The sequence below is a fragment of the Hyla sarda genome, unplaced genomic scaffold, assembly GCF_029499605.1.
Source record: "Hyla sarda isolate aHylSar1 unplaced genomic scaffold, aHylSar1.hap1 scaffold_1471, whole genome shotgun sequence".
Classification (NCBI taxonomy): Eukaryota; Metazoa; Chordata; class Amphibia; order Anura; family Hylidae; genus Hyla; species Hyla sarda.
This window is the reverse complement of record NW_026608103.1, coordinates 68,702-88,759: the sequence shown is the minus strand read 5'-3', so window position 1 is coordinate 88,759 and position 20,058 is coordinate 68,702. Positions and strand designations below refer to the sequence as shown.

The following is a 20,058-nucleotide window of genomic DNA, read 5'->3' as shown; positions in this document are numbered from 1 at the left end:
ATACTGATACATACGTTCCCTATCTGGGGACCATAAATTAAATGGATTTTTGAGAAAGGGAGCTGATTTGGAAGCTTGCTTCTGTCGCCCTATGCATTGACCCGATGTGGCAGTATCTTCGGGTAGTGAACAGTGCACCACCCCATTCCAGTGTTAAACAAGAAAGATTCTCATTTAATCCTCCGTGGGTGAGAATTTGAGTTTGAGAATTGGAGACCAAAATGATGAGTTGCACTGACTGGTTTATGAACGTCTATTCATTTAGCGTTTTAATGACCATGTTTGCACACTGATTGGTGTAAAAAAATAAAATAAAACTAAATAATAATAATCTAGCACACCTGTGCAGGTTTGACATGACATGACAGGTAGCTGTCTTGTGGGTGGTGCTGAATCCTGTTAAATGACATGAGGGTCTCATGCCTATACACAAGGGTGTGTCATTGCTGTTGCTTGACCATGCATTGGTTTCTGTGGTCAGTGAATGATAAAAACAAAATTTACCATCCATTGATGGATGGGAAATCCGCCATGAGGCATTTGTTTTTAGAAACTGCTGCTCACAACCAATGTTGCAATGGAGTGTCTCCATCTGCTGGTGGTATTGGAAAGGCATTAGTGCTATGACAGGGTCTGAAGAAGAAGAAGAAGAAGAAGAAGAAGAAGACGGAAAAAAATATATATAAAAAGAAAAAGAGAGAGAGAGAGAGAGACTGACTTAGTGAGCGAGTGAGTGAGAGAGTGAGAGTGAGTGAGAGTGAATGAGTGAGTGAGTGATTGAGTGAGTGAGTGAGTGAGTGAGAACAAATGAGTTAAAGCAAGTGAGTGAGAGAGATCGAATGAATGAAAGTCTGAATGACAGAAAGAAAAAAGGATGAAGAAAGAAGCATGAAGAAAAAAAAATGTATATGGAGTTGCTGACATGAGTGCAATCTACAAAGCCGTTGAGGCTGATCCTCATGGGAGGATTATTGCACCAGGACCCTTAGCACTTTTAAAATGCCATTCAATGCCACGGGCTAGATGTAAACTGCAGATGACCATGTTGTGGTAGTTACCATGGATACCCAAGTGATGTGTGAGCTAACACATAGGCCCAACAGATTCCAAGAAGGCCAGAATCACCAGCGGCACCACCATCGATTGTCAGGTCACCCGGATTCAGCAAATACCAGAGTCCAAAATGATGCAGGTTTATACTGTTAATTTTCAGTTTATCGTTACAGTTGGTGTTATTCCATGTCGGAAGGGACGCAGCTACAGCCAGTGGGGTAACTAGAGACAGGCAGGCAGCTATGTGCAACAAAGGTAGGCGTGTTGTTTTCATATGCAGATCTGAAATATTGTCTTATATGCAAGAGGAGGAGTGATGGGGGTTCAGGCAAAAGCCAGGCTATGGATTGCATTGCTAAATGCTCCATCAGAGTGCAATGGTCGCCTGTCCTTTTTTTAAGTGATGATGTGGGTTTAGCCTGTGCTGTATGTATGTATGGGTGGCTGACTGCCACCCACCCAGAAAGTGTATGGGAGGCTGGTTGGCTGCCAGCCTTCCTTCCATTCCTATGAGTAATGTGAGTGCTCATGAAGGGGACATGGTTGGGTCCACCCCTTTCCCGGTTATCCCCTCTAGGCCTTTTGGCTTAGATCAAGTGTAAAAAAAGAAAGGATCTTGCGACAGATCGCATCCTGAGGCACGTTTTTTTTTGTGTGAATACTTGCACTTGGGTGACTTGTGAGCACATACTGATACATACGTTCCCTATCTGGGGACCATAAATTAAATGGATTTTTGAGAAAGGGAGCTGATTTGGAAGCTTGCTTCTGTCGCCCTATGCATTGACCCGATGTGGCAGTATCTTCGGGTAGTGAACAGTGCACCACCCCATTCCAGTGTTAAACAAGAAAGATTCTCATTTAATCCTCCGTGGGTGAGAATTTGAGTTTGAGAATTGGAGACCAAAATGATGAGTTGCACTGACTGGTTTATGAACGTCTATTCATTTAGCGTTTTAATGACCATGTTTGCACACTGATTGGTGTAAAAAAATAAAATAAAACTAAATAATAATAATCTAGCACACCTGTGCAGGTTTGACATGACATGACAGGTAGCTGTCTTGTGGGTGGTGCTGAATCCTGTTAAATGACATGAGGGTCTCATGCCTATACACAAGGGTGTGTCATTGCTGTTGCTTGACCATGCATTGGTTTCTGTGGTCAGTGAATGATAAAAACAAAATTTACCATCCATTGATGGATGGGAAATCCGCCATGAGGCATTTGTTTTTAGAAACTGCTGCTCACAACCAATGTTGCAATGGAGTGTCTCCATCTGCTGGTGGTATTGGAAAGGCATTAGTGCTATGACAGGGTCTGAAGAAGAAGAAGAAGAAGAAGAAGAAGACGGAAAAAAATATATATAAAAAGAAAAAGAGAGAGAGAGAGAGAGACTGACTTAGTGAGCGAGTGAGTGAGAGAGTGAGAGTGAGTGAGAGTGAATGAGTGAGTGAGTGATTGAGTGAGTGAGTGAGTGAGTGAGAACAAATGAGTTAAAGCAAGTGAGTGAGAGAGATCGAATGAATGAAAGTCTGAATGACAGAAAGAAAAAAGGATGAAGAAAGAAGCATGAAGAAAAAAAAATGTATATGGAGTTGCTGACATGAGTGCAATCTACAAAGCCGTTGAGGCTGATCCTCATGGGAGGATTATTGCACCAGGACCCTTAGCACTTTTAAAATGCCATTCAATGCCACGGGCTAGATGTAAACTGCAGATGACCATGTTGTGGTAGTTACCATGGATACCCAAGTGATGTGTGAGCTAACACATAGGCCCAACAGATTCCAAGAAGGCCAGAATCACCAGCGGCACCACCATCGATTGTCAGGTCACCCGGATTCAGCAAATACCAGAGTCCAAAATGATGCAGGTTTATACTGTTAATTTTCAGTTTATCGTTACAGTTGGTGTTATTCCATGTCGGAAGGGACGCAGCTACAGCCAGTGGGGTAACTAGAGACAGGCAGGCAGCTATGTGCAACAAAGGTAGGCGTGTTGTTTTCATATGCAGATCTGAAATATTGTCTTATATGCAAGAGGAGGAGTGATGGGGGTTCAGGCAAAAGCCAGGCTATGGATTGCATTGCTAAATGCTCCATCAGAGTGCAATGGTCGCCTGTCCTTTTTTTAAGTGATGATGTGGGTTTAGCCTGTGCTGTATGTATGTATGGGTGGCTGACTGCCACCCACCCAGAAAGTGTATGGGAGGCTGGTTGGCTGCCAGCCTTCCTTCCATTCCTATGAGTAATGTGAGTGCTCATGAAGGGGACATGGTTGGGTCCACCCCTTTCCCGGTTATCCCCTCTAGGCCTTTTGGCTTAGATCAAGTGTAAAAAAAGAAAGGATCTTGCGACAGATCGCATCCTGAGGCACATTTTTTTTTGTGTGAATACTTGCACTTGGGTGACTTGTGAGCACATACTGATACATACGTTCCCTATCTGGGGACCATAAATTAAATGGATTTTTGAGAAAGGGAGCTGATTTGGAAGCTTGCTTCTGTCGCCCTATGCATTGACCCGATGTGGCAGTATCTTCGGGTAGTGAACAGTGCACCACCCCATTCCAGTGTTAAACAAGAAAGATTCTCATTTAATCCTCCGTGGGTGAGAATTTGAGTTTGAGAATTGGAGACCAAAATGATGAGTTGCACTGACTGGTTTATGAACGTCTATTCATTTAGCGTTTTAATGACCATGTTTGCACACTGATTGGTGTAAAAAAATAAAATAAAACTAAATAATAATAATCTAGCACACCTGTGCAGGTTTGACATGACATGACAGGTAGCTGTCTTGTGGGTGGTGCTGAATCCTGTTAAATGACATGAGGGTCTCATGCCTATACACAAGGGTGTGTCATTGCTGTTGCTTGACCATGCATTGGTTTCTGTGGTCAGTGAATGATAAAAACAAAATTTACCATCCATTGATGGATGGGAAATCCGCCATGAGGCATTTGTTTTTAGAAACTGCTGCTCACAACCAATGTTGCAATGGAGTGTCTCCATCTGCTGGTGGTATTGGAAAGGCATTAGTGCTATGACAGGGTCTGAAGAAGAAGAAGAAGAAGAAGAAGACGGAAAAAAATATATATAAAAAGAAAAAGAGAGAGAGAGAGAGAGACTGACTTAGTGAGCGAGTGAGTGAGTGAGAGAGTGAGAGTGAGTGAGAGTGAATGAGTGAGTGAGTGATTGAGTGAGTGAGTGAGTGAGAACAAATGAGTTAAAGCAAGTGAGTGAGAGAGATCGAATGAATGAAAGTCTGAATGACAGAAAGAAAAAAGGATGAAGAAAGAAGCATGAAGAAAAAAAAATGTATATGGAGTTGCTGACATGAGTGCAATCTACAAAGCCGTTGAGGCTGATCCTCATGGGAGGATTATTGCACCAGGACCCTTAGCACTTTTAAAATGCCATTCAATGCCACGGGCTAGATGTAAACTGCAGATGACCATGTTGTGGTAGTTACCATGGATACCCAAGTGATGTGTGAGCTAACACATAGGCCCAACAGATTCCAAGAAGGCCAGAATCACCAGCGCCACCATCGATTGTCAGGTCACCCGGATTCAGCAAATACCAGAGTCCAAAATGATGCAGGTTTATACTGTTAATTTTCAGTTTATCGTTACAGTTGGTGTTATTCCATGTCGGAAGGGACGCAGCTACAGCCAGTGGGGTAACTAGAGACAGGCAGGCAGCTATGTGCAACAAAGGTAGGCGTGTTGTTTTCATATGCAGATCTGAAATATTGTCTTATATGCAAGAGGAGGAGTGATGGGGGTTCAGGCAAAAGCCAGGCTATGGATTGCATTGCTAAATGCTCCATCAGAGTGCAATGGTCGCCTGTCCTTTTTTTAAGTGATGATGTGGGTTTAGCCTGTGCTGTATGTATGTATGGGTGGCTGACTGCCACCCACCCAGAAAGTGTATGGGAGGCTGGTTGGCTGCCAGCCTTCCTTCCATTCCTATGAGTAATGTGAGTGCTCATGAAGGGGACATGGTTGGGTCCACCCCTTTCCCGGTTATCCCCTCTAGGCCTTTTGGCTTAGATCAAGTGTAAAAAAAGAAAGGATCTTGCGACAGATCGCATCCTGAGGCACGTTTTTTTTTGTGTGAATACTTGCACTTGGGTGACTTGTGAGCACATACTGATACATACGTTCCCTATCTGGGGACCATAAATTAAATGGATTTTTGAGAAAGGGAGCTGATTTGGAAGCTTGCTTCTGTCGCCCTATGCATTGACCCGATGTGGCAGTATCTTCGGGTAGTGAACAGTGCACCACCCCATTCCAGTGTTCAACAAGAAAGATTCTCATTTAATCCTCCGTGGGTGAGAATTTGAGTTTGAGAATTGGAGACCAAAATGATGAGTTGCACTGACTGGTTTATGAACGTCTATTCATTTAGCGTTTTAATGACCATGTTTGCACACTGATTGGTGTAAAAAAATAAAATAAAACTAAATAATAATAATCTAGCACACCTGTGCAGGTTTGACATGACATGACAGGTAGCTGTCTTGTGGGTGGTGCTGAATCCTGTTAAATGACATGAGGGTCTCATGCCTATACACAAGGGTGTGTCATTGCTGTTGCTTGACCATGCATTGGTTTCTGTGGTCAGTGAATGATAAAAACAAAATTTACCATCCATTGATGGATGGGAAATCCGCCATGAGGCATTTGTTTTTAGAAACTGCTGCTCACAACCAATGTTGCAATGGAGTGTCTCCATCTGCTGGTGGTATTGGAAAGGCATTAGTGCTATGACAGGGTCTGAAGAAGAAGAAGAAGAAGAAGAAGAAGAAGACGGAAAAAAATATATATAAAAAGAAAAAGAGAGAGAGAGAGAGAGACTGACTTAGTGAGCGAGTGAGTGAGAGAGTGAGAGTGAGTGAGAGTGAATGAGTGAGTGAGTGATTGAGTGAGTGAGTGAGTGAGTGAGTGAGAACAAATGAGTTAAAGCAAGTGAGTGAGAGAGATCGAATGAATGAAAGTCTGAATGACAGAAAGAAAAAAGGATGAAGAAAGAAGCATGAAGAAAAAAAAATGTATATGGAGTTGCTGACATGAGTGCAATCTACAAAGCCGTTGAGGCTGATCCTCATGGGAGGATTATTGCACCAGGACCCTTAGCACTTTTAAAATGCCATTCAATGCCACGGGCTAGATGTAAACTGCAGATGACCATGTTGTGGTAGTTACCATGGATACCCAAGTGATGTGTGAGCTAACACATAGGCCCAACAGATTCCAAGAAGGCCAGAATCACCAGCGGCACCACCATCGATTGTCAGGTCACCCGGATTCAGCAAATACCAGAGTCCAAAATGATGCAGGTTTATACTGTTAATTTTCAGTTTATCGTTACAGTTGGTGTTATTCCATGTCGGAAGGGACGCAGCTACAGCCAGTGGGGTAACTAGAGACAGGCAGGCAGCTATGTGCAACAAAGGTAGGCGTGTTGTTTTCATATGCAGATCTGAAATATTGTCTTATATGCAAGAGGAGGAGTGATGGGGGTTCAGGCAAAAGCCAGGCTATGGATTGCATTGCTAAATGCTCCATCAGAGTGCAATGGTCGCCTGTCCTTTTTTTAAGTGATGATGTGGGTTTAGCCTGTGCTGTATGTATGTATGGGTGGCTGACTGCCACCCACCCAGAAAGTGTATGGGAGGCTGGTTGGCTGCCAGCCTTCCTTCCATTCCTATGAGTAATGTGAGTGCTCATGAAGGGGACATGGTTGGGTCCACCCCTTTCCCGGTTATCCCCTCTAGGCCTTTTGGCTTAGATCAAGTGTAAAAAAAGAAAGGATCTTGCGACAGATCGCATCCTGAGGCACGTTTTTTTTTGTGTGAATACTTGCACTTGGGTGACTTGTGAGCACATACTGATACATACGTTCCCTATCTGGGGACCATAAATTAAATGGATTTTTGAGAAAGGGAGCTGATTTGGAAGCTTGCTTCTGTCGCCCTATGCATTGACCCGATGTGGCAGTATCTTCGGGTAGTGAACAGTGCACCACCCCATTCCAGTGTTAAACAAGAAAGATTCTCATTTAATCCTCCGTGGGTGAGAATTTGAGTTTGAGAATTGGAGACCAAAATGATGAGTTGCACTGACTGGTTTATGAACGTCTATTCATTTAGCGTTTTAATGACCATGTTTGCACACTGATTGGTGTAAAAAAATAAAATAAAACTAAATAATAATAATCTAGCACACCTGTGCAGGTTTGACATGACATGACAGGTAGCTGTCTTGTGGGTGGTGCTGAATCCTGTTAAATGACATGAGGGTCTCATGCCTATACACAAGGGTGTGTCATTGCTGTTGCTTGACCATGCATTGGTTTCTGTGGTCAGTGAATGATAAAAACAAAATTTACCATCCATTGATGGATGGGAAATCCGCCATGAGGCATTTGTTTTTAGAAACTGCTGCTCACAACCAATGTTGCAATGGAGTGTCTCCATCTGCTGGTGGTATTGGAAAGGCATTAGTGCTATGACAGGGTCTGAAGAAGAAGAAGAAGAAGAAGAAGAAGAAGAAGACGGAAAAAAATATATATAAAAAGAAAAAGAGAGAGAGAGAGAGAGACTGACTTAGTGAGCGAGTGAGTGAGAGAGTGAGAGTGAGTGAGAGTGAATGAGTGAGTGAGTGATTGAGTGAGTGAGTGAGTGAGTGAGAACAAATGAGTTAAAGCAAGTGAGTGAGAGAGATCGAATGAATGAAAGTCTGAATGACAGAAAGAAAAAAGGATGAAGAAAGAAGCATGAAGAAAAAAAAATGTATATGGAGTTGCTGACATGAGTGCAATCTACAAAGCCGTTGAGGCTGATCCTCATGGGAGGATTATTGCACCAGGACCCTTAGCACTTTTAAAATGCCATTCAATGCCACGGGCTAGATGTAAACTGCAGATGACCATGTTGTGGTAGTTACCATGGATACCCAAGTGATGTGTGAGCTAACACATAGGCCCAACAGATTCCAAGAAGGCCAGAATCACCAGCGGCACCACCATCGATTGTCAGGTCACCCGGATTCAGCAAATACCAGAGTCCAAAATGATGCAGGTTTATACTGTTAATTTTCAGTTTATCGTTACAGTTGGTGTTATTCCATGTCGGAAGGGACGCAGCTACAGCCAGTGGGGTAACTAGAGACAGGCAGGCAGCTATGTGCAACAAAGGTAGGCGTGTTGTTTTCATATGCAGATCTGAAATATTGTCTTATATGCAAGAGGAGGAGTGATGGGGGTTCAGGCAAAAGCCAGGCTATGGATTGCATTGCTAAATGCTCCATCAGAGTGCAATGGTCGCCTGTCCTTTTTTTAAGTGATGATGTGGGTTTAGCCTGTGCTGTATGTATGTATGGGTGGCTGACTGCCACCCACCCAGAAAGTGTATGGGAGGCTGGTTGGCTGCCAGCCTTCCTTCCATTCCTATGAGTAATGTGAGTGCTCATGAAGGGGACATGGTTGGGTCCACCCCTTTCCCGGTTATCCCCTCTAGGCCTTTTGGCTTAGATCAAGTGTAAAAAAAGAAAGGATCTTGCGACAGATCGCATCCTGAGGCACGTTTTTTTTTGTGTGAATACTTGCACTTGGGTGACTTGTGAGCACATACTGATACATACGTTCCCTATCTGGGGACCATAAATTAAATGGATTTTTGAGAAAGGGAGCTGATTTGGAAGCTTGCTTCTGTCGCCCTATGCATTGACCCGATGTGGCAGTATCTTCGGGTAGTGAACAGTGCACCACCCCATTCCAGTGTTAAACAAGAAAGATTCTCATTTAATCCTCCGTGGGTGAGAATTTGAGTTTGAGAATTGGAGACCAAAATGATGAGTTGCACTGACTGGTTTATGAACGTCTATTCATTTAGCGTTTTAATGACCATGTTTGCACACTGATTGGTGTAAAAAAATAAAATAAAACTAAATAATAATAATCTAGCACACCTGTGCAGGTTTGACATGACATGACAGGTAGCTGTCTTGTGGGTGGTGCTGAATCCTGTTAAATGACATGAGGGTCTCATGCCTATACACAAGGGTGTGTCATTGCTGTTGCTTGACCATGCATTGGTTTCTGTGGTCAGTGAATGATAAAAACAAAATTTACCATCCATTGATGGATGGGAAATCCGCCATGAGGCATTTGTTTTTAGAAACTGCTGCTCACAACCAATGTTGCAATGGAGTGTCTCCATCTGCTGGTGGTATTGGAAAGGCATTAGTGCTATGACAGGGTCTGAAGAAGAAGAAGAAGAAGAAGAAGAAGACGGAAAAAAATATATATAAAAAGAAAAAGAGAGAGAGAGAGAGAGACTGACTTAGTGAGCGAGTGAGTGAGAGAGTGAGAGTGAGTGAGAGTGAATGAGTGAGTGAGTGATTGAGTGAGTGAGTGAGTGAGTGAGTGAGAACAAATGAGTTAAAGCAAGTGAGTGAGAGAGATCGAATGAATGAAAGTCTGAATGACAGAAAGAAAAAAGGATGAAGAAAGAAGCATGAAGAAAAAAAAATGTATATGGAGTTGCTGACATGAGTGCAATCTACAAAGCCGTTGAGGCTGATCCTCATGGGAGGATTATTGCACCAGGACCCTTAGCACTTTTAAAATGCCATTCAATGCCACGGGCTAGATGTAAACTGCAGATGACCATGTTGTGGTAGTTACCATGGATACCCAAGTGATGTGTGAGCTAACACATAGGCCCAACAGATTCCAAGAAGGCCAGAATCACCAGCGGCACCACCATCGATTGTCAGGTCACCCGGATTCAGCAAATACCAGAGTCCAAAATGATGCAGGTTTATACTGTTAATTTTCAGTTTATCGTTACAGTTGGTGTTATTCCATGTCGGAAGGGACGCAGCTACAGCCAGTGGGGTAACTAGAGACAGGCAGGCAGCTATGTGCAACAAAGGTAGGCGTGTTGTTTTCATATGCAGATCTGAAATATTGTCTTATATGCAAGAGGAGGAGTGATGGGGGTTCAGGCAAAAGCCAGGCTATGGATTGCATTGCTAAATGCTCCATCAGAGTGCAATGGTCGCCTGTCCTTTTTTTAAGTGATGATGTGGGTTTAGCCTGTGCTGTATGTATGTATGGGTGGCTGACTGCCACCCACCCAGAAAGTGTATGGGAGGCTGGTTGGCTGCCAGCCTTCCTTCCATTCCTATGAGTAATGTGAGTGCTCATGAAGGGGACATGGTTGGGTCCACCCCTTTCCCGGTTATCCCCTCTAGGCCTTTTGGCTTAGATCAAGTGTAAAAAAAGAAAGGATCTTGCGACAGATCGCATCCTGAGGCACGTTTTTTTTTGTGTGAATACTTGCACTTGGGTGACTTGTGAGCACATACTGATACATACGTTCCCTATCTGGGGACCATAAATTAAATGGATTTTTGAGAAAGGGAGCTGATTTGGAAGCTTGCTTCTGTCGCCCTATGCATTGACCCGATGTGGCAGTATCTTCGGGTAGTGAACAGTGCACCACCCCATTCCAGTGTTAAACAAGAAAGATTCTCATTTAATCCTCCGTGGGTGAGAATTTGAGTTTGAGAATTGGAGACCAAAATGATGAGTTGCACTGACTGGTTTATGAACGTCTATTCATTTAGCGTTTTAATGACCATGTTTGCACACTGATTGGTGTAAAAAAATAAAATAAAACTAAATAATAATAATCTAGCACACCTGTGCAGGTTTGACATGACATGACAGGTAGCTGTCTTGTGGGTGGTGCTGAATCCTGTTAAATGACATGAGGGTCTCATGCCTATACACAAGGGTGTGTCATTGCTGTTGCTTGACCATGCATTGGTTTCTGTGGTCAGTGAATGATAAAAACAAAATTTACCATCCATTGATGGATGGGAAATCCGCCATGAGGCATTTGTTTTTAGAAACTGCTGCTCACAACCAATGTTGCAATGGAGTGTCTCCATCTGCTGGTGGTATTGGAAAGGCATTAGTGCTATGACAGGGTCTGAAGAAGAAGAAGAAGAAGAAGAAGAAGAAGAAGACGGAAAAAAATATATATAAAAAGAAAAAGAGAGAGAGAGAGAGAGACTGACTTAGTGAGCGAGTGAGTGAGAGAGTGAGAGTGAGTGAGAGTGAATGAGTGAGTGAGTGATTGAGTGAGTGAGTGAGTGAGTGAGTGAGAACAAATGAGTTAAAGCAAGTGAGTGAGAGAGATCGAATGAATGAAAGTCTGAATGACAGAAAGAAAAAAGGATGAAGAAAGAAGCATGAAGAAAAAAAAATGTATATGGAGTTGCTGACATGAGTGCAATCTACAAAGCCGTTGAGGCTGATCCTCATGGGAGGATTATTGCACCAGGACCCTTAGCACTTTTAAAATGCCATTCAATGCCACGGGCTAGATGTAAACTGCAGATGACCATGTTGTGGTAGTTACCATGGATACCCAAGTGATGTGTGAGCTAACACATAGGCCCAACAGATTCCAAGAAGGCCAGAATCACCAGCGGCACCACCATCGATTGTCAGGTCACCCGGATTCAGCAAATACCAGAGTCCAAAATGATGCAGGTTTATACTGTTAATTTTCAGTTTATCGTTACAGTTGGTGTTATTCCATGTCGGAAGGGACGCAGCTACAGCCAGTGGGGTAACTAGAGACAGGCAGGCAGCTATGTGCAACAAAGGTAGGCGTGTTGTTTTCATATGCAGATCTGAAATATTGTCTTATATGCAAGAGGAGGAGTGATGGGGGTTCAGGCAAAAGCCAGGCTATGGATTGCATTGCTAAATGCTCCATCAGAGTGCAATGGTCGCCTGTCCTTTTTTTAAGTGATGATGTGGGTTTAGCCTGTGCTGTATGTATGTATGGGTGGCTGACTGCCACCCACCCAGAAAGTGTATGGGAGGCTGGTTGGCTGCCAGCCTTCCTTCCATTCCTATGAGTAATGTGAGTGCTCATGAAGGGGACATGGTTGGGTCCACCCCTTTCCCGGTTATCCCCTCTAGGCCTTTTGGCTTAGATCAAGTGTAAAAAAAGAAAGGATCTTGCGACAGATCGCATCCTGAGGCACGTTTTTTTTTGTGTGAATACTTGCACTTGGGTGACTTGTGAGCACATACTGATACATACGTTCCCTATCTGGGGACCATAAATTAAATGGATTTTTGAGAAAGGGAGCTGATTTGGAAGCTTGCTTCTGTCGCCCTATGCATTGACCCGATGTGGCAGTATCTTCGGGTAGTGAACAGTGCACCACCCCATTCCAGTGTTAAACAAGAAAGATTCTCATTTAATCCTCCGTGGGTGAGAATTTGAGTTTGAGAATTGGAGACCAAAATGATGAGTTGCACTGACTGGTTTATGAACGTCTATTCATTTAGCGTTTTAATGACCATGTTTGCACACTGATTGGTGTAAAAAAATAAAATAAAACTAAATAATAATAATCTAGCACACCTGTGCAGGTTTGACATGACATGACAGGTAGCTGTCTTGTGGGTGGTGCTGAATCCTGTTAAATGACATGAGGGTCTCATGCCTATACACAAGGGTGTGTCATTGCTGTTGCTTGACCATGCATTGGTTTCTGTGGTCAGTGAATGATAAAAACAAAATTTACCATCCATTGATGGATGGGAAATCCGCCATGAGGCATTTGTTTTTAGAAACTGCTGCTCACAACCAATGTTGCAATGGAGTGTCTCCATCTGCTGGTGGTATTGGAAAGGCATTAGTGCTATGACAGGGTCTGAAGAAGAAGAAGAAGAAGAAGAAGAAGAAGAAGAAGAAGACGGAAAAAAATATATATAAAAAGAAAAAGAGAGAGAGAGAGAGAGACTGACTTAGTGAGCGAGTGAGTGAGAGAGTGAGAGTGAGTGAGAGTGAATGAGTGAGTGAGTGATTGAGTGAGTGAGTGAGTGAGTGAGTGAGAACAAATGAGTTAAAGCAAGTGAGTGAGAGAGATCGAATGAATGAAAGTCTGAATGACAGAAAGAAAAAAGGATGAAGAAAGAAGCATGAAGAAAAAAAAATGTATATGGAGTTGCTGACATGAGTGCAATCTACAAAGCCGTTGAGGCTGATCCTCATGGGAGGATTATTGCACCAGGACCCTTAGCACTTTTAAAATGCCATTCAATGCCACGGGCTAGATGTAAACTGCAGATGACCATGTTGTGGTAGTTACCATGGATACCCAAGTGATGTGTGAGCTAACACATAGGCCCAACAGATTCCAAGAAGGCCAGAATCACCAGCGGCACCACCATCGATTGTCAGGTCACCCGGATTCAGCAAATACCAGAGTCCAAAATGATGCAGGTTTATACTGTTAATTTTCAGTTTATCGTTACAGTTGGTGTTATTCCATGTCGGAAGGGACGCAGCTACAGCCAGTGGGGTAACTAGAGACAGGCAGGCAGCTATGTGCAACAAAGGTAGGCGTGTTGTTTTCATATGCAGATCTGAAATATTGTCTTATATGCAAGAGGAGGAGTGATGGGGGTTCAGGCAAAAGCCAGGCTATGGATTGCATTGCTAAATGCTCCATCAGAGTGCAATGGTCGCCTGTCCTTTTTTTAAGTGATGATGTGGGTTTAGCCTGTGCTGTATGTATGTATGGGTGGCTGACTGCCACCCACCCAGAAAGTGTATGGGAGGCTGGTTGGCTGCCAGCCTTCCTTCCATTCCTATGAGTAATGTGAGTGCTCATGAAGGGGACATGGTTGGGTCCACCCCTTTCCCGGTTATCCCCTCTAGGCCTTTTGGCTTAGATCAAGTGTAAAAAAAGAAAGGATCTTGCGACAGATCGCATCCTGAGGCACGTTTTTTTTTGTGTGAATACTTGCACTTGGGTGACTTGTGAGCACATACTGATACATACGTTCCCTATCTGGGGACCATAAATTAAATGGATTTTTGAGAAAGGGAGCTGATTTGGAAGCTTGCTTCTGTCGCCCTATGCATTGACCCGATGTGGCAGTATCTTCGGGTAGTGAACAGTGCACCACCCCATTCCAGTGTTAAACAAGAAAGATTCTCATTTAATCCTCCGTGGGTGAGAATTTGAGTTTGAGAATTGGAGACCAAAATGATGAGTTGCATTGACTGGTTTATGAACGTCTATTCATTTAGCGTTTTAATGACCATGTTTGCACACTGATTGGTGTAAAAAAAAAAAATAAAACTAAATAATAATAATCTAGCACACCTGTGCAGGTTTGACATGACATGACAGGTAGCTGTCTTGTGGGTGGTGCTGAATCCTGTTAAATGACATGAGGGTCTCATGCCTATACACAAGGGTGTGTCATTGCTGTTGCTTGACCATGCATTGGTTTCTGTGGTCAGTGAATGATAAAAACAAAATTTACCATCCATTGATGGATGGGAAATCCGCCATGAGGCATTTGTTTTTAGAAACTGCTGCTCACAACCAATGTTGCAATGGAGTGTCTCCATCTGCTGGTGGTATTGGAAAGGCATTAGTGCTATGACAGGGTCTGAAGAAGAAGAAGAAGAAGAAGAAGAAGAAGACGGAAAAAAATATATATAAAAAGAAAAAGAGAGAGAGAGAGAGAGACTGACTTAGTGAGCGAGTGAGTGAGAGAGTGAGAGTGAGTGAGAGTGAATGAGTGAGTGAGTGATTGAGTGAGTGAGTGAGTGAGTGAGAACAAATGAGTTAAAGCAAGTGAGTGAGAGAGATCGAATGAATGAAAGTCTGAATGACAGAAAGAAAAAAGGATGAAGAAAGAAGCATGAAGAAAAAAAAATGTATATGGAGTTGCTGACATGAGTGCAATCTACAAAGCCGTTGAGGCTGATCCTCATGGGAGGATTATTGCACCAGGACCCTTAGCACTTTTAAAATGCCATTCAATGCCACGGGCTAGATGTAAACTGCAGATGACCATGTTGTGGTAGTTACCATGGATACCCAAGTGATGTGTGAGCTAACACATAGGCCCAACAGATTCCAAGAAGGCCAGAATCACCAGCGGCACCACCATCGATTGTCAGGTCACCCGGATTCAGCAAATACCAGAGTCCAAAATGATGCAGGTTTATACTGTTAATTTTCAGTTTATCGTTACAGTTGGTGTTATTCCATGTCGGAAGGGACGCAGCTACAGCCAGTGGGGTAACTAGAGACAGGCAGGCAGCTATGTGCAACAAAGGTAGGCGTGTTGTTTTCATATGCAGATCTGAAATATTGTCTTATATGCAAGAGGAGGAGTGATGGGGGTTCAGGCAAAAGCCAGGCTATGGATTGCATTGCTAAATGCTCCATCAGAGTGCAATGGTCGCCTGTCCTTTTTTTAAGTGATGATGTGGGTTTAGCCTGTGCTGTATGTATGTATGGGTGGCTGACTGCCACCCACCCAGAAAGTGTATGGGAGGCTGGTTGGCTGCCAGCCTTCCTTCCATTCCTATGAGTAATGTGAGTGCTCATGAAGGGGACATGGTTGGGTCCACCCCTTTCCCGGTTATCCCCTCTAGGCCTTTTGGCTTAGATCAAGTGTAAAAAAAGAAAGGATCTTGCGACAGATCGCATCCTGAGGCACGTTTTTTTTTGTGTGAATACTTGCACTTGGGTGACTTGTGAGCACATACTGATACATACGTTCCCTATCTGGGGACCATAAATTAAATGGATTTTTGAGAAAGGGAGCTGATTTGGAAGCTTGCTTCTGTCGCCCTATGCATTGACCCGATGTGGCAGTATCTTCGGGTAGTGAACAGTGCACCACCCCATTCCAGTGTTAAACAAGAAAGATTCTCATTTAATCCTCCGTGGGTGAGAATTTGAGTTTGAGAATTGGAGACCAAAATGATGAGTTGCACTGACTGGTTTATGAACGTCTATTCATTTAGCGTTTTAATGACCATGTTTGCACACTGATTGGTGTAAAAAAATAAAATAAAACTAAATAATAATAATCTAGCACACCTGTGCAGGTTTGACATGACATGACAGGTAGCTGTCTTGTGGGTGGTGCTGAATCCTGTTAAATGACATGAGGGTCTCATGCCTATACACAAGGGTGTGTCATTGCTGTTGCTTGACCATGCATTGGTTTCTGTGGTCAGTGAATGATAAAAACAAAATTTACCATCCATTGATGGATGGGAAATCCGCCATGAGGCATTTGTTTTTAGAAACTGCTGCTCACAACCAATGTTGCAATGGAGTGTCTCCATCTGCTGGTGGTATTGGAAAGGCATTAGTGCTATGACAGGGTCTGAAGAAGAAGAAGAAGAAGAAGAAGAAGAAGACGGAAAAAAATATATATAAAAAGAAAAAGAGAGAGAGAGAGAGAGACTGACTTAGTGAGCGAGTGAGTGAGAGAGTGAGAGTGAGTGAGAGTGAATGAGTGAGTGAGTGATTGAGTGAGTGAGTGAGTGAGTGAGTGAGAACAAATGAGTTAAAGCAAGTGAGTGAGAGAGATCGAATGAATGAAAGTCTGAATGACAGAAAGAAAAAAGGATGAAGAAAGAAGCATGAAGAAAAAAAAATGTATATGGAGTTGCTGACATGAGTGCAATCTACAAAGCCGTTGAGGCTGATCCTCATGGGAGGATTATTGCACCAGGACCCTTAGCACTTTTAAAATGCCATTCAATGCCACGGGCTAGATGTAAACTGCAGATGACCATGTTGTGGTAGTTACCATGGATACCCAAGTGATGTGTGAGCTAACACATAGGCCCAACAGATTCCAAGAAGGCCAGAATCACCAGCGGCACCACCATCGATTGTCAGGTCACCCGGATTCAGCAAATACCAGAGTCCAAAATGATGCAGGTTTATACTGTTAATTTTCAGTTTATCGTTACAGTTGGTGTTATTCCATGTCGGAAGGGACGCAGCTACAGCCAGTGGGGTAACTAGAGACAGGCAGGCAGCTATGTGCAACAAAGGTAGGCGTGTTGTTTTCATATGCAGATCTGAAATATTGTCTTATATGCAAGAGGAGGAGTGATGGGGGTTCAGGCAAAAGCCAGGCTATGGATTGCATTGCTAAATGCTCCATCAGAGTGCAATGGTCGCCTGTCCTTTTTTTAAGTGATGATGTGGGTTTAGCCTGTGCTGTATGTATGTATGGGTGGCTGACTGCCACCCACCCAGAAAGTGTATGGGAGGCTGGTTGGCTGCCAGCCTTCCTTCCATTCCTATGAGTAATGTGAGTGCTCATGAAGGGGACATGGTTGGGTCCACCCCTTTCCCGGTTATCCCCTCTAGGCCTTTTGGCTTAGATCAAGTGTAAAAAAAGAAAGGATCTTGCGACAGATCGCATCCTGAGGCACGTTTTTTTTTGTGTGAATACTTGCACTTGGGTGACTTGTGAGCACATACTGATACATACGTTCCCTATCTGGGGACCATAAATTAAATGGATTTTTGAGAAAGGGAGCTGATTTGGAAGCTTGCTTCTGTCGCCCTATGCATTGACCCGATGTGGCAGTATCTTCGGGTAGTGAACAGTGCACCACCCCATTCCAGTGTTAAACAAGAAAGATTCTCATTTAATCCTCCGTGGGTGAGAATTTGAGTTTGAGAATTGGAGACCAAAATGATGAGTTGCACTGACTGGTTTATGAACGTCTATTCATTTAGCGTTTTAATGACCATGTTTGCACACTGATTGGTGTAAAAAAATAAAATAAAACTAAATAATAATAATCTAGCACACCTGTGCAGGTTTGACATGACATGACAGGTAGCTGTCTTGTGGGTGGTGCTGAATCCTGTTAAATGACATGAGGGTCTCATGCCTATACACAAGGGTGTGTCATTGCTGTTGCTTGACCATGCATTGGTTTCTGTGGTCAGTGAATGATAAAAACAAAATTTACCATCCATTGATGGATGGGAAATCCGCCATGAGGCATTTGTTTTTAGAAACTGCTGCTCACAACCAATGTTGCAATGGAGTGTCTCCATCTGCTGGTGGTATTGGAAAGGCATTAGTGCTATGACAGGGTCTGAAGAAGAAGAAGAAGAAGAAGAAGAAGGAGAAGAAGACGGAAAAAAATATATATAAAAAGAAAAAGAGAGAGAGAGAGAGAGACTGACTTAGTGAGCGAGTGAGTGAGAGAGTGAGAGTGAGTGAGAGTGAATGAGTGAGTGAGTGATTGAGTGAGTGAGTGAGTGAGTGAGAACAAATGAGTTAAAGCAAGTGAGTGAGAGAGATCGAATGAATGAAAGTCTGAATGACAGAAAGAAAAAAGGATGAAGAAAGAAGCATGAAGAAAAAAAAATGTATATGGAGTTGCTGACATGAGTGCAATCTACAAAGCCGTTGAGGCTGATCCTCATGGGAGGATTATTGCACCAGGACCCTTAGCACTTTTAAAATGCCATTCAATGCCACGGGCTAGATGTAAACTGCAGATGACCATGTTGTGGTAGTTACCATGGATACCCAAGTGATGTGTGAGCTAACACATAGGCCCAACAGATTCCAAGAAGGCCAGAATCACCAGCGGCACCACCATCGATTGTCAGGTCACCCGGATTCAGCAAATACCAGAGTCCAAAATGATGCAGGTTTATACTGTTAATTTTCAGTTTATCGTTACAGTTGGTGTTATTCCATGTCGGAAGGGACGCAGCTACAGCCAGTGGGGTAACTAGAGACAGGCAGGCAGCTATGTGCAACAAAGGTAGGCGTGTTGTTTTCATATGCAGATCTGAAATATTGTCTTATATGCAAGAGGAGGAGTGATGGGGGTTCAGGCAAAAGCCAGGCTATGGATTGCATTGCTAAATGCTCCATCAGAGTGCAATGGTCGCCTGTCCTTTTTTTAAGTGATGATGTGGGTTTAGCCTGTGCTGTATGTATGTATGGGTGGCTGACTGCCACCCACCCAGAAAGTGTATGGGAGGCTGGTTGGCTGCCAGCCTTCCTTCCATTCCTATGAGTAATGTGAGTGCTCATGAAGGGGACATGGTTGGGTCCACCCCTTTCCCGGTTATCCCCTCTAGGCCTTTTGGCTTAGATCAAGTGTAAAAAAAGAAAGGATCTTGCGACAGATCGCATCCTGAGGCACGTTTTTTTTTGTGTGAATACTTGCACTTGGGTGACTTGTGAGCACATACTGATACATACGTTCCCTATCTGGGGACCATAAATTAAATGGATTTTTGAGAAAGGGAGCTGATTTGGAAGCTTGCTTCTGTCGCCCTATGCATTGACCCGATGTGGCAGTATCTTCGGGTAGTGAACAGTGCACCACCCCATTCCAGTGTTAAACAAGAAAGATTCTCATTTAATCCTCCGTGGGTGAGAATTTGAGTTTGAGAATTGGAGACCAAAATGATGAGTTGCACTGACTGGTTTATGAACGTCTATTCATTTAGCGTTTTAATGACCATGTTTGCACACTGATTGGTGTAAAAAAATAAAATAAAACTAAATAATAATAATCTAGCACACCTGTGCAGGTTTGACATGACATGACAGGTAGCTGTCTTGTGGGTGGTGCTGAATCCTGTTAAATGACATGAGGGTCTCATGCCTATACACAAGGGTGTGTCATTGCTGTTGCTTGACCATGCATTGGTTTCTGTGGTCAGTGAATGATAAAAACAAAATTTACCATCCATTGATGGATGGGAAATCCGCCATGAGGCATTTGTTTTTAGAAACTGCTGCTCACAACCAATGTTGCAATGGAGTGTCTCCATCTGCTGGTGGTATTGGAAAGGCATTAGTGCTATGACAGGGTCTGAAGAAGAAGAAGAAGAAGAAGAAGAAGAAGAAGAAGAAGACGGAAAAAAATATATATAAAAAGAAAAAGAGAGAGAGAGAGAGAGACTGACTTAGTGAGCGAGTGAGTGAGAGAGTGAGAGTGAGTGAGAGTGAATGAGTGAGTGAGTGATTGAGTGAGTGAGTGAGTGAGTGAGAACAAATGAGTTAAAGCAAGTGAGTGAGAGAGATCGAATGAATGAAAGTCTGAATGACAGAAAGAAAAAAGGATGAAGAAA

The 20,058-nt window shown here is 43.2% G+C and overlaps 12 pseudogenes; all 12 read left to right on the top strand.

Moving 5' to 3' along the window:
- LOC130308196 (U2 spliceosomal RNA) lies at positions 1 to 143 on the top strand (annotated as a pseudogene; the record flags this gene model as incomplete).
- A 1,476-nt stretch (positions 144 to 1,619) lies between these two features.
- Positions 1,620 to 1,883, top strand: LOC130308238 (U2 spliceosomal RNA; annotated as a pseudogene).
- Positions 1,884 to 3,356: 1,473 nt separating this feature from the next.
- Positions 3,357 to 3,620, top strand: LOC130308231 (U2 spliceosomal RNA; annotated as a pseudogene).
- Positions 3,621 to 5,087: 1,467 nt separating this feature from the next.
- Positions 5,088 to 5,351, top strand: LOC130308237 (U2 spliceosomal RNA; annotated as a pseudogene).
- A 1,480-nt stretch (positions 5,352 to 6,831) lies between these two features.
- Positions 6,832 to 7,095, top strand: LOC130308235 (U2 spliceosomal RNA; annotated as a pseudogene).
- Positions 7,096 to 8,574: 1,479 nt separating this feature from the next.
- LOC130308234 (U2 spliceosomal RNA) lies at positions 8,575 to 8,838 on the top strand (annotated as a pseudogene).
- A 1,477-nt stretch (positions 8,839 to 10,315) lies between these two features.
- On the top strand, positions 10,316 to 10,579 carry LOC130308233 (U2 spliceosomal RNA; annotated as a pseudogene).
- A 1,483-nt stretch (positions 10,580 to 12,062) lies between these two features.
- LOC130308232 (U2 spliceosomal RNA) lies at positions 12,063 to 12,326 on the top strand (annotated as a pseudogene).
- A 1,489-nt stretch (positions 12,327 to 13,815) lies between these two features.
- Positions 13,816 to 14,079, top strand: LOC130308230 (U2 spliceosomal RNA; annotated as a pseudogene).
- Positions 14,080 to 15,555: 1,476 nt separating this feature from the next.
- LOC130308229 (U2 spliceosomal RNA) lies at positions 15,556 to 15,819 on the top strand (annotated as a pseudogene).
- A 1,480-nt stretch (positions 15,820 to 17,299) lies between these two features.
- LOC130308228 (U2 spliceosomal RNA) lies at positions 17,300 to 17,563 on the top strand (annotated as a pseudogene).
- A 1,482-nt stretch (positions 17,564 to 19,045) lies between these two features.
- Positions 19,046 to 19,309, top strand: LOC130308227 (U2 spliceosomal RNA; annotated as a pseudogene).
- The last annotated feature ends 749 nt before the right edge of the window (positions 19,310 to 20,058 follow it).